This window comes from Ylistrum balloti, unplaced genomic scaffold, assembly GCF_031769215.1.
Source record: "Ylistrum balloti isolate Yb309-2 unplaced genomic scaffold, AGI_CSIRO_Ybal_v1 Utg370000, whole genome shotgun sequence".
In the NCBI taxonomy this organism is placed as follows: Eukaryota; Metazoa; Mollusca; class Bivalvia; order Pectinida; family Pectinidae; genus Ylistrum; species Ylistrum balloti.
Genome location: NW_026782078.1, coordinates 1,609,736 through 1,625,243, shown reverse-complemented (window position 1 = coordinate 1,625,243; position 15,508 = coordinate 1,609,736). Strand labels below are relative to the sequence as shown.

Sequence of the window (15,508 nt, the reverse complement as noted above, 5' to 3'; positions counted from 1 at the left end):
TACACTTCACAGCCCCGTTGCCCCCTTGCGGATGTGTAATGATAGCCATGCTTCCGACAATCCTGTTATTTTACAACAAAATAACTTATCTTTAACTTCAATCTATTGATGACCATAACCATTAAGAGACTGAGCTAAAAACTACATATCGACGTGTTAGTAAAATCTAGGAAAATTCCAATAATGTCAAGTTCTCTAAGTGAGAACCAGGTAAATATCAACAAAACCGTTAGACATAAATCACGTCTGATACCGTCCAAAGTCATGGAATTGTTCTACGTCTTTAGAATATACCCACCAGAATTGAAAATCAAGGACAAGGCAAATTCTGCTACATCAAACACTTACCTCGATTTATTCCTACAACGAAACCAATGAGGATAGCTTTTCACCAAACTGTGATAAGTATGATGATTTCAATGACCACATCGTGAATTTTTCATTTCTTGGTGGCAACATTCCTATATCCCCAACCTGTGGTGTTTGCATGTTGCAGTTGATTCAATACTCACTCAAAGGTTGTTCGCAATATCATGATTTCCTGCAAGATGTCGGCAATTGACAAACACGTGGTTATACGGTCACCAAGATCCCATTGGAATATATCTATTTTTCTTGAGCGATGTGAAGCTTGGCATGTTTGATCCTCGTTAGTCTACCTGATGGTTTTTGTTGTACTCATATGGAAATATGACATTACTTACTTAGATTGACCAGTGTTTAATGTTTGGGTGTCGTCGATGAGGCAGAAAATCCTTTTCCCTTCTGGAACACCTGGGTTATTTCCCCTTGAGCCTCCGTATAATTCTTTCTCATCGTCTTTAAGTTTGAATTAAAATTTTAAGTCGTTTTGATGTCTTCCCCAAATACCATTATAATTGCGATAAATCATCAAAAATCTTCACGAGCCTGTATCTTATAACTTTGTGTTGAATCTTTATCTGTCCACAGTCGGTAATTACCATAAAAATTGTAATATTACGAGCAGATTTTAGATCAACGAGGGATTTCAATATCTAAATCAAATAAACACTCTCTGAAACAATATATCAATGTACAACATAATTTACTATAAAAACGTGAAGAAATGAAATTAGATTAAAAATAATGAAAATTAGACAATGAAATGTTGTTTAGATAAAATCTGTGGAAATTTTTGCATTAGAGAAAGCAGTGCGCTTATCAATCTCGTTTTGTTTAAATAGATCGATAATGATATTGAAATGATAGATTAATACATAAAATAATTGATTTTATGATGTTTTAATTGTTATTATTCTTTGAACTTTGAAGTTTGTGAAGCTAAATAAGTGTGTTTAAATGCCTGTACCACAATTGATTTGATAAATTCAGTTTTCCAATATATCGCCTGCTGTTTACATTGCTAGTATTTAAGTTCATTGTCCTCAATGTTTCCTGTTTAACTAGATCTTTGGAGAAATGTCACTGTCCGTCTATCTAGATCGAATAATATATGTATAAACACCATTCCACACCACTGATTAAAATATATTACCTCCATCGTCCTTTCACAAACCGTCATTGTACGGTCGAATAGACAGGGTTCCAGTGATTTCACACACTGGGCGCTGCAGTAGAGGTTAAAATAATAAAAATATATTATCATTGGTCTCATTAATTACAAAACTTATCTGAAAGATGTTTCTGAAATATTCTAAGGGCTGAAGTTAACGATCGAATATTTATCATGTTAGTGGGGTTGGTGTACCTTTTCGTCCTTTTACTTTCTCTGTTATTCCTGTCATTTTTAAAGGCCTATACCGTCACTCCTGTTTAGTAGACGGACTTAACAGCTGACTGAACCGTATCTAACTCTAAATTTGGAGGATGCTATTCAAATATCTTAAGTACAATCTTTTTAATTAGCAGACAAGTTGTTCTGTGTCTAATACATTGTACAATTCACCTTCTTACTTCCCTGACAAGTGTTATTGTTAAGTTTTTTAAACATTAAACCTGACATTACAATTCAAAAGTCTGCAAAATTGAGCGACGTAACAGTTACCAATTCATGTGATATTCAAAAACTGTTTTAAAGCAAACTTTTCCAAAATTTATATGCGATGGAAACGTACACTTTTCATGTACTGGATGTGTGCATGGGAGAGGCCATGTAAAACTACACATTGTCGGAATAGGATTTTAAGGTCAACCATGTTCAAAGGGAGATAACTCTTGGATTCGACAATATTTATGCTTGAGACAATCACCCCCATAACATTTAAACCACATATAAAAATACTTCTAATGAGGGTTTTGATTAAATCAGCTTCTTGTTAAAGAAAGGGGTGATGGGGGAGGGGGCAATACTAAATGTGTTACCATAACAATTCACAACAAAATATATGATACCCCAAATACCTGACCAATAAGAAGTCAGTAAAGAAGACGAAATAACGACAGTTACTCAAACTCAAAAAATGATATGAAGAATACAAACTACAACAAAAGAAAGATAACAAGGATACCCTTGATAAAATTCAAGAATAATAAGACCATATGTTCCGGAAGGGTATGCGTTGTCTACTTCATCGACGACACCCAAGAATCCAAGAAAGATCATGTTATGAAACGAGAAGAATATTTTGAAACAACGAAACCGCCTGGTTTACTAACGAGCATCGAGCACATCTGATTGTAGATCCTACCACAAAATTGCAGGCTTTTTTTTTGAAGAATTGACAACCGTAACACCTCCCTCACTGATGAAACAGTCAATAAAGTCCGCCAAAAGTCAAAACCTTAAATATGAGACAATTGATCAATCAGCTTTCGTATATTGATGAACCATTTCTATGAATATTAATATCACACAATGTTAAGTAAGTACATTTTTATTAACTATAGGAAGGTTTGAATTATCTCGTGTGACTAAACATCACCGACTGTATGTTTCCTGTATTTCAATATTAGGACATCATAATGCCGTTTAAGTAAGTTTTCAGAGAGTGTTGGTGATTGGAGGAACAAACAGTCTTGGCGGAATTTTTTTCATTTCTGAGGACAACAATAAAGATAAACACAATCCATTGTGTCAAATTGGAATTAATATCATATACTATAGACATCATTATGTCATTGAGAACACATTGTTGAAGAGATTGATGTAGTAAAAATTCTCTTATTTGCGAGGAGAAAAACGTGAAATCACACTGATTCTCGTAATTAAGATCAAATAATGTTACAACTCTCCTTCAGATTTTGTTATCGACCTGTAATGAATAAAGTGAAGTGATAAAAATGAGGGGACACCCGGGTTCGAACCAGGGACCTCTCGATCTGCAGTCGAATGCTCTACCACTGAGCTATATCCCCTTTCACACATTATTAAAGGTATTATAGTTTTGTGCTGATGACAGAAATGAAGAAATACAGTATTGATACAAGGTTACTAAAATACTGTAGTGGTGCTCAGTGTGCAGCATTTGAAATTTCTAACCGGGTGTGTACTTTAAAATATAAACTATTACTTATTATATAGATACAGTATATTGTTATAAGCATAAATTCATATGAAATTTATCGATTTCTGAATTATTTTGAACAATTTGAATCCGGAATAACAAATTATGATATTTATCGAGAATAGTATGATACTGATTGTTGTAAAAACACACAGAATAGTATAAACAACTTGTTTACAGAATGAACGCATCGATTCCATTCATTAGTCATGTAAATACAAACATCTGAGCTTAGGGAATAATTCCAATAATTTTGCACGTTCAGCGAACGTATCTCATACGACATGTTCATATGTACTACATATGATATGTATAATGTCAACGATTTAATAAGATCAGAAATCGTACACAGGTAGTTTGCTGACGACGCATATCGTAGTCTATAAATATACCTGACTGTGACGTCACAAATCGTACACCAGACGTATACATCTATCATATATAAATAGTGGAGCGTCAAGGTTTTGGGCAGACTGGACGGAACAGAATGGACACAGAGGTATGTTTGTCGTACTATCAAAGTATAAAATTTACTTAAAATTTGATCGAAATAGATATTTTAGGTATGAACTTGTCTATTAAGTATGAAATAAATTATAGATTGTCAATTGAATCGCACTGAAACAACGAAACAGCTTTCCTTCTCGATATCTGCAATTTTCATTAACGAAATTTGATATTTCAGCAAATCATCCACAGTTATAGTAATTCATTCAATTTACCTTCTTTAAATATTTTGTCTCATTTCAAAGTGTAAATCTAAATTTGCAATAATTTATTATTTATATCATTTATTGATTCTTGAAGTTTTTGGGAACTCTATAATTTTAGATAAGAAAATATATACCACTGTCACTTTGATATTCAGTATTTTGAAAAGTATGGCTAACATTTCAGAAGTGACCACAAGATGGAGCCCGTGGTCGGGACAAACGGTTAACCTCCTCGGATTCGTAAATAACCACGCCCATTTTAACAACGTAACAAAGGACGTGAGTTATGACGTGTTCGGGTACAAAGGTCACACGGGTACCACGTGTTTCTGTCAGAGTGTGTCCCGACCCCTATATAGACGGGGGAGGGACGTTATGGATCGGACGTATGTAACTAAAGCAGTGACACGTGTTAAAGAAAATAATGTGATGACACGTGTTCAAAGAAACGTGATTGTATGTGATGAAGTAAATTCGATTGGTCAAAAACAAGAAAAGACAGCGGAGAATGAAATGGAAAATGGTTTGGGGAACGACGACCAAAACAATGACGATCTGGATAGATGACATCAGAAATAGTCATTGTATACTTAGCATTGTCATATCGAAAAGTGACTCAATCCATTGGTCGTAATACACTGATTGTATGAACGCTGGTCATTTTATCAAATAATTACTCTCACAACAGAAAACTATCTTGGCAATAGTGTTCAAAAGAGTCGAACATGGAATTCCTTATTCTCTGTAAATCCGAACATTATTTACAATAATATACTGAAAGCTGAAAAAATAACAAATGAAGATTTAAGTAGGATTAAATGAGGTTATTTCCCGAACAAGTTTAAGATGGATATTTTACAATTTTGACTTGGAAATTATACTAATATGAACTATAACGTTGATGTAACTTAGACGCATTGTCTTCTCGGAGAGCAGTCAATGTACGTTATACCGGGATCGATTCAAACATCGGAAGAAATACCTGCACACTAACAAGTCAGCATATGGTATCAGGACGCTTTCAACTGTGAAACGTGTGTTCCATGGAGACTGGACAATGACGTCAAAAACCTTTTCACCATGTAGATGATGTGGCTTTATCCATATATCTATATGACTATCAAAAAGGAACAGCCTTAGATTCATATAAAGAACAGCGTTATGTCAACATATCGAGATAAAACAGATTTTTGTTCTTCCAAGTTGGACAGAGATCTGTACATGTACATATTATTCCAGACACTCTAAAAGCTTTGTAAATATATATTTGGTCAATCCATGTAATGTCATATTGTAATATATATGTAAATAATCTCTTTCCTTTGTTACAATTAATAAATATTGTGTAATATTTATTGATTTGTGATATCGATCACCGATTTAATTAGTATTGATAATCTAGTTTTCGCCATCGCTACTTTATAAGCCGATTTTGATCCTGTTTTAATATCATGTGACACATATATGCAGTGTGATGTATTGCTATAAGATATGGATCATTTACCAAAACCTTAACACCATACCTGTAAAGCTCGCTAGAGTTCTTTTATATCTGTTTATTAAATTCCTAATACTTTCTCGGTTATATATGTAACTTCTCTTTGTGTTGTGGTAGTTTGATTTCATTAACCATATGTTCTGTATGTGTACCTGTATGTTTTGATATATCCTAGGCTTGTACAACTTCATACCTATTTTACGTTAATGATTATAGAAACAACCATTGTAGCTACCATTAATTCAGTTTTGTTCTATAACAGTAGAAATGCTTGTAAGTCTGTTATATTTTTATATAAAAGTTATAAATATGTCTAGATGTACTTTATTCTGATGTTAAAATGTAAAGCATTGTCACATTTTGGTGTTTTTTCCCCTTCCAACAATATAATTGCACCATTTGGTAAGCATTTTTTATGTTAAAGAAAGTTTTCTTTTCGACATTGGACTATGGTCGAATCGTGCTATTTCGGAACTTTTCCCAACTCTCCGGATGTTACGGCCGTGTTTGTGCAGAATAAATATATAATGCAATATATAGTTGTTGAGATATGTTCCCGCTGTACAACCAACATTTATCTTATTAAAAAACCAGATAAAAAATTGTCTTGGAGTAAAATGTATATTGTCATGAAGTAATACCTCAAGTCTTTATCTTGTGAAATGGTAATGAGTTTTAATATTAATAATATTTTAGTCCCGCAGCTTTATATCAAATCCTTGAATAATCATGTGACATTGATATGGGATTGTTCAACTCTTAATCCTTTCAATTTTGGATTAATCCGAATTCAGCAATTCTCTGCAGCAGACATGTAATTATTGAGGCTCTGATTGTAGATTGAACATTGTACATTCAGTTGAATAAGATTTATAATGATCATATGACTCGTACTTCTATGTGTCGGTGTCTATACTAAGCGTAATAGCTGGTTCTGTGAGTGAGAGTACGACCAAAGTGATTAACATAAGTACTTTACTCTTTGTGGCATATTGTATGTATTTTTATAATTGAATAATTCAATAAAAATTGTTTAAATTAATTGTTATTGATTTTTTTTTAATTAAACAGCTATAAATATGTCAATCCGGACAATACAAGTCTGTGTCCAATTAAAAGTGTGGGAAATATAGGAATAGTCTTGGACGTCGAATTGTTATGACGTGTCGTTTGTCAACATGGCAGTGCTATTATGGATTTGAAACTATATTCTACAGGTTCATGCTGTTCTTCTGGCTAAACAAAAGAAATAAAAAAATAAATAAATAAAAACTGACATGAAGTTAAAGAAAAATCGCCATGCAGAAAAAAACCCAACCAATTCAACCTTTGCTTAAGTCTCCGAACAGTAAAAGTCTGGCGAATTTCAAAACACAAAATGTTAAAAGTTATTTCATCACTAATGATTCACATTTTTTGTAAACAGAATATTGTAGATGACTGTTTTGATATATAATAACAAGGTATTATTATGACTGACAACACAAATATCGATGAATATGTTACAGTTTCGCATTGACAAAGATTTACATGGCGTCTTCCTGATTCAATTTTCAACGTTTTTCTCACTGCTATTCCAGAATCTTAATTCGGGATGCTTAATAACCACAGTAACATGTTGCGGACCGAAATTTAGACACCTGTGTTGGATGTATCAACAGATAGAAAGGAATAAGGTCTAAGTGTATTGTCTGGAAATAAACTTTATTTAAATTAAAAAATTGACATGCTCCTTCGTTCTCGACATATCCTTCAAACCGCAAAGGAAGTGAGATATTTTTTAATGAGGAAGTGAAATTTATCTACTTAGTATCGATTTTATCATCTATTCTTAACATAAAAAATAGTAAGAACTCTCTTTCAGATTTTATCATGAACCTATTATAAGGAAAATGAGGTGTTAAAAATGAGGGGACACCCGGGTTCGAACCAGGGACCTCTCGATCTGCAGTCGAATGCTCTACCACTGAGCTATATCCCCTTGGGCTATTATCAGAAGTACTATAGAAACAAATACACAAATATAGGACTGATTTAAAACCATTAAATAACATAGCTGTGCTCAGTGTATATCATTTTATACTTGTAGTAGGTTACGGTCTTTAAAATATTAAACATTACTTTATTGTATGATGTAATTGAGCAGCATGTTACCTGTCTATATCATTGATTATCGTGTTAAACTGTTTTCCCGTGCCTGTGGCAAGCTATAACAGCTGTTCTGTGTCTGAAAGTATGAGGAAAGGGATTAACATAAGTACATACGTACTTTACTTTGTGATATATTGTATGTATTCGTGTATAATTCAATAACTCAATAAATATTGTTTGAATGATATTTTTATTTAAGTTTTGAATGAAACAAGTATAAATACAAGTCTATATCCAAATAAAAGTGTGGGCAAATACATTATTAATCGTGGACGTAAGATATTTATATCCCAACCTTCCAGAATATATCTGAAACAACCACCAGATTGATGAACTTCAGGCAGATTGATGAACTTCAGGCAGACTGATGAACTTCAGGCAGATTGATGAACTTCAGGCAGATTGATGAACTTCAGGCAGATTGATGAGCTTCAGGCAGATTGATGAACTTCAGATTGATGAACTTCAGGCAGATTGATGAACTTCAGGCAGACATGAACTTGAGATGAACTTCAGGCAGATTGATGAACTTCAGGCAGATTGATGAACTTCAGGCATATTGATGAACTTCAGGCAGATTGATGAACTTCAGGCAGATTGATGAACTTCAGGCAGATTGATGAACTTCAGGCAGATTGATGAACTTCAGGCAGATTGATGAACTTCAGGCAGATTGATGAACTTCAGGCAGATTGATGATGAACTTCAGGCAGATTGATTAAGTTGATGAACTTCAGGCAGATTGATGAACTTCAGGCAGATTGATGAACTTCAGGCAGATTGATGAAGTTGATGAACTTCAGGATATTGAGGAACAGTTTGATGAACTTCAGGCAGACTGATGAACTTCAGGCAGATTGATGAACTTCAGGCAGATTGATTAAGTTGATGAACTTCAGGCAGACTGATGAACTTCAGGCAGATTGATTCAGGCAGATTGATGAACTTCAGGCAGATTGATGAACTTCAGGCAGACTGATGAACTTCAGGCAGATTGATGAACTTCAGGCAGATTGATGAACTTCAGGCAGATTGATGAACTTCGGGCAGATTGATGAACTTCAGGCAGACTGATGAACTTCAGGCAGATTGATGAACTTCAGGCAGACTGATGAACTTCAGGCAGATTGATGAACTTCAGGCAGATTGATGAACTTCAGGCAGATTGATGAACTTCAGGCAGATTGATGAACTTCAGGCAGATTGATTAAGTTGATGAACTTCAGGCAGATTGATGAACTTCAGGCAGAATGATGAACTTCAGGCAGATTGATGAACTTCAGGCAGATTGATGAACTTCAAGTTGATGAACTTCAGGCAGATTGATGAACTTCAGGCAGATTGATGAACTTCAGGCAGATTGATGAACTTCAGGCAGATTGATTAAGATGAACTTCAGGCAGATTGATGAACTTCAGGCAGATTGATTAAGAACTTCAGGCAGATTGATGAACTTCAGGCAGATTGATGAACTTCAGGCAGATTGATTAAGTTGATGAACTTCAGGCAGATTGATGAACTTCAGGCAGATTGATGAACTTCAGGCAGATTGATGAACTTCAGGCAGATTGATGAACTTCAGGCAGATTCAGGCAGATGATGAACTTCAGGCAGATTGATGAACTTCAGGCAGATTGATGAACTTCAGGCAGATTGATGAACTTCAGGCAGATTGATTAAGTTGATGAACTTCAGGCAGATTGATGAACTTCAGGCAGATTGATGAACTTCAGGCAGATTGATGAACTTCAGGCAGATTGATGAACTTCAGGCAGATTGATGAACTTCAGGCAGATTGATGAACTTCAGGCAGATTGATTAAGATGAACTTCAGGCAGATTGATGAACTTCAGGCAGATTGATGAACTTCAGGCAGATTGATGAACTTCAGGCAGATTGATGAACTTCAGGCAGATTGATGAACTTGATGCAGATTGATGAACTTCAGGCAGATTGATGAACTTCAGGCAGATTGATGAACTTCAGGCAGATTGATGAACTTCGGGCAGATTGATGAACTTCAGGCAGACTGATGAACTTCAGGCAGATTGATGAACTTCAGGCAGATTGATTAAGTTGATGAACTTCAGGCAGATTGATGAACTTCAGGCAGATTGATGAACTTCAGGCAGATTGATGAACTTCGGGCAGATTGATGAACTTCAGGCAGATTGATGAACTTCAGGCAGATTGATGAACTTCAGGCAGATTGATGAACTTCAGGCAGATTGATGAACTTCAGGCAGATTGATGAACTTCAGGCAGATTGATTAAGTTGATGAACTTCAGGCAGACTGATGAACTTCAGGCAGATTGATGAACTTCAGGCAGATTGATTAAGTTGATGAACTTCAGGCAGATTGATGAACTTCAGGCAGATTGATGAACTTCAGGCAGATTGATGAACTTCAGGCAGATTGATGAACTTCAGGCAGATTGATGAACTTCAGGCAGATTGATGAACTTCAGGCAGATTGATGAACTTCAGGCAGATTGATGAACTTCAGGCAGATTGATTAAGTTGATGAACTTCAGGCAGATTGATGAACTTCAGGCAGATTGATGAACTTCAGGCAGATTGATGAACTTCAGGCAGATTGATGAACTTCAGGCAGATTGATGAACTTCAGGCAGATTGATGAACTTCAGGCAGATTGATGAGCTTCAGGCAGATTGATGAACTTCAGGCAGATTGATGAACTTCAAGCAGATTGATGAACTTCAAGCAGATTGATGAACTTCAGGCAGATTGATGAACTTCAGGCAGATTGATTAAGTTGATGAACTTCAGGCAGATTGATGAACTTCAGGCAGATTGATGAACTTCAGGCAGATGAACTTCAGGCAGATTGATGAACTTCAGGCAGATTGATGAACTTCAGGCAGATTGATGAACTTCAAGCAGATTGATTAAGTTGATGAACTTCAGGCAGATTGATGAACTTCAGGCAGATTGATGAACTTCAGGCAGATTGATGAACTTCAGGCAGACTGATGAACTTCAGGCAGATTGATGAACTTCAGGCAGATTGATGAACTTCAGGCAGATTGATTAAGTTGATGAACTTCAGGCAGATTGATGAACTTCAGGCAGATTGATGAACTTCAGGCAGATTGATGAACTTCAGGCAGATTGATGAACTTCAGGCAGATTGATTAAGAACTTCAGGCAGATTGATGAACTTCAGGCAGATTGATGAACTTCAGGCAGATTGATGAACTTCAGGCAGATTGATGAACTTCAGGCAGATTGATGAACTTCAGGCAGTCTGATGAACTTCAGGCAGATTGATGAACTTCAGGCAGATTGATGAACTTCAGGCAGATTGATGAACTTCAGGCAGATTGATGAACTTCAGGCAGATTGATGAACTTCAGGCAGAGATTGATGAACTTCAGGCAGATTGATGAACTTCAGGCAGATTGATGAACTTCAGGCAGATTGATGAACTTCAAGCAGATTGATGAACTTCAGGCAGATTGATGAACTTCAGGCAGATTGATGAACTTCAGGCAGATTGATGAACTTCAGGCAGATTGATGAACTTCAGGCAGATTGATGAACTTCAGGCAGATTGATTAAGTTGATGAACTTCAGGCAGATTGATTAAGTTGATGAACTTCAGGCAGATTGATGAACTTCAGGCAGATTGATGAACTTCAGGCAGATTGATGAACTTCAGGCAGACTGATGAACTTCAGGCAGATTGATGAACTTCAGGCAGATTGATGAACTTCAGGCAGATTGATGAACTTCAGGCAGATTGATGAACTTCAGGCAGATTGATTAAGATGAACTTCAGGCAGATTGATGAACTTCAGGCAGATTGATGAACTTCAGGCAGATTGATGAACTTCAGGCAGATTGATGAACTTCAGGCAGATTGATGAACTTCAGGCAGATTGATGAACTTCAGGCAGATTGATGAACTTCAGGCAGATTGATGATGAACTTCAGGCAGATTGATGAACTTCAGGCAGATTGATGAACTTCAGGCAGATTGATGAACTTCAGGCAGATTGATGAACTTCAGGCAGATTGATGAAGTTGATGAACTTCAGGCAGATTGATGAACTTCAGGCAGATTGATGAACTTCAGGCAGACTGATGAACTTCAGGCAGATTGATTAAGTTGATGAACTTCAGGCAGATTGATGAACTTCAGGCAGACTGATGAACTTCAGGCAGATTGATTAAGTTGATGAACTTCAGGCAGACTGATGAACTTCAGGCAGATTGATGAACTTCAGGCAGATTGATTAAGTTCGATGAACTTCAGGCAGATTGATGAACTTCAGGCAGATTGATGAACTTCAGGCAGACTGATGAACTTCAGGCAGATTGATGAACTTCAGGCAGACTGATGAACTTCAGGCAGATTGATGAACTTCAGGCAGATTGATGAACTTCAGGCAGATTGATGAACTTCAGGCAGATTGATGAACTTCAGGCAGATTGATGAACTTCAGGCAGATTGACGAACTTCAGGCAGACTGATGAACTTCAGGCAGATTGATGAACTTCAGGCAGATTGATGAACTTCAGGCAGATTGATGAACTTCAGGCAGATTGATGAACTTCAGGCAGATTGATGAACTTCAGGCAGATTGATGAACTTCAGGCAGATTGATGAACTTCAGGCAGATTGATGAACTTCAGGCAGATTGATGAACTTCAGGCAGATTGATGAACTTCAGGCAGATTGATTAACTTCAGGCAGATTGATGAACTTCAGGCAGATTGATGAACTTCAGGCAGATTGATGAACTTCAGGCAGATTGATGAACTTCATGCAGATTGTTCAACTTGGGGCAGATTGTTTAGATTGATGAACTTCAGGCAGATTGATGAACTTCAGGCAGATTGATGAACTTCGGGCAGATTGATTAAGTTGATGAACTTCAGGCAGATTGATGAACTTCAGGCAGACTGATGAACTTCAGGCAGATTGATGAACTTCAGGCAGATTGATGAACTTCAGGCAGATTGATGAACTTCAGGCAGACTGATGAACTTCAGGCAGATTGATGAACTTCAGGCAGATTGATGAACTTCAGGCAGATTGATGAACTTCAGGCAGATTGATGAACTTCAAGCAGATTGATGAACTAAGATTGATGAACTTCAGGCAGATTGATGAACTTCAGGCAGATTGATGAACTTCAGGCAGATTGATGAACTTCAGGCAGATTGATGAACTTCAGGCAGATTGATGAACTTCAGGCAGACTGATGAACTTCAGGCAGATTGATTAAGTTGATGAACTTCAGGCAGACTGATGAACTTCAGGCAGATTGATTAAGTTGATGAACTTCAGGCAGATTGATGAACTTCAGGCAGATTGATGAACTTAGATTGAACTTCAGGCAGATTGATGAACTTCAGGCAGATTGATTCAGGCAGATTGATTAAGTTGATGAACTTCAGGCAGATTGATGAACTTCAGGCAGATTGATGAACTTCAGGCAGATTGATGAACTTCAGGCAGATTGATGAACTTCAGGCAGATTGATGAACTTCAGGCAGATTGATTAAGTTGATGAACTTCAGGCAGATTGATTAAGTTGATGAACTTCAGGCAGATTGATGAACTTCAGGCAGATTGATGAACTTCAGGCAGATTGATGAACTTCAGGCAGATTGATGAACTAAGTTGATGAACTTCAGGCAGATTGATGAACTTCAGGCAGATTGATGAACTTCAGGCAGATTGATGAACTTCAGGCAGATTGATGAACTTCAGGCAGATTGATTAAGTTGATGAACTTCAGGCAGATTGATGAACATCAGGCAGATTGATGAACTTCAGGCAGATTGATGAACTTCAGGCAGATTGATGAACTTCAGGCAGACTGATGAACTTCAGGCAGATTGATGATCTTCAGGCAGATTGATGAACTTCAGGCAGATTGATGATGAACTTCAGGCAGATTGATTAAGTTGATGAATACTGTACTGTACTGTACTATACTATACTGTACTGTACTGTACTACTGTACTGTACTGTACTATACTGTACTGTACTGTACTGTACCGTACCGTACCGTACTATACTATACTATGCTATACTATATTGTACTGTACTGTACTGTACTGTACTGTACTATACTATAATATACTATACTATACTATAATATACTATACTGTACTGTACTGTACTGTACTGTACTATACTATACCATACCGTACCGTACCGTACTATACTATACTATACTATACTATACTATACTATACTATACTATTCTATACTGTACTGTACTGTACTGTACTGTACTGTACTGTACTGTACTATACTGTACTGTACTGTACCGTACTATACTATACTATACTATACTATACTATACTATACTATACTATACTGTACTGTACTGTACTTTACTATACTATACTGTACTGTACTGTACTTTACTTTACTATACTATACTGTACTGTACTATACTATACTATACTGTACCGTACTGTACTTTACTATACTATAATGTACTGTACTGTACTGTAAGTACAGTACTATGCTATACTATACTATACTATACTATACTATACTATACTATACTATACTATACTATACTATATACTATACTGTACCGTACTGTACTTTACTATACTATAATGTACTGTACTGTACTGTAAGTACAGTACTATACTATACTATACTATACTATACTATACTATACTATACTATACTATACTGTACTGTACTGTACTGTACTGTACTATACTATACTGTACTGTACTATACTGTACTGTACTGTACTGTACTGTAAGTACTATAGTATACTATACTATACTATAATATACTATAATATACTGTACTATAATATACTGTACTATACTATACTGTACTATACTATACTAGTAGAATAGAGCCTTGCAGCTGGATACTATAGCGATAATGCCTGAAGTTTTCTATTCAAGAATACAAATGAAAGTATTATTGATAACTTTACGGGCGTATCAAAAGTGATCATTAGAAATCTCCACATTTCGGTATTGGGACATAAAAAACTGCTTCACAGAAGCAAATAAAAAGACAAATTTGACATTATAAATGTGAAAAAAATAAGAAACCGCCTCTTTTCTTTAAGATATAGAGACCCATACTGGCGGAGCACTACACTCTATGTACCCAGAATACGATATAATGGTGAATGGCTGCTTTGGTATGTAATAACAAGGTATTGTTATGACTGACAACACAAATATGATAAATATGTTACAGTTTTGGATTGATCAAGACTGACATGGTGTCTTCCTGGTTCAATTTTCAACGAATTTTCTGATGACTGCTTTTCCAGAATGTTAATTCGGGAAACGAAATCACCACCTAGGCATGGTGTGGACCAAAAAATTAGAAATCTCTGTTCATTGTGTAGGTAGATAGATAGAAAGGAATGAGGTCGAAGTATTTGGGCTAAAATAAAACTTTATTGAGGTTAAATAAATACTTCAACTAAAAGATCTGATCCTTCGTCTTCGATATACAATTAAAAAAAATAGTGATATATCGTTTAAGTGATGAAATAACACTTATTTATTCCGTTATCGAATTGGTCTCTTCACTAAATTATCGACTGATGATGATATATCATTGTTGTAATACATAGTGGTATCTTAGAATTTGTTATCGACCTGTTATTAAGAAATTAATGTGATGAAAATG

At 35.8% G+C, this 15,508-nt stretch overlaps 2 non-coding genes across 2 annotated transcripts; both read right to left on the bottom strand.

Moving 5' to 3' along the window:
- Window positions 1–3,264: 3,264 nt before the first annotated feature.
- Window positions 3,265–3,336, bottom strand: Trnac-gca (transfer RNA cysteine (anticodon GCA)). The gene has a single exon. It is a non-coding gene; the product is annotated as a tRNA-Cys (tRNA).
- Window positions 3,337–7,605: 4,269 nt separating this feature from the next.
- Trnac-gca (transfer RNA cysteine (anticodon GCA)) lies at window positions 7,606–7,677 on the bottom strand. The gene has a single exon. It is a non-coding gene; the product is annotated as a tRNA-Cys (tRNA).
- Between the last annotated feature and the right edge of the window lie 7,831 nt (window positions 7,678–15,508).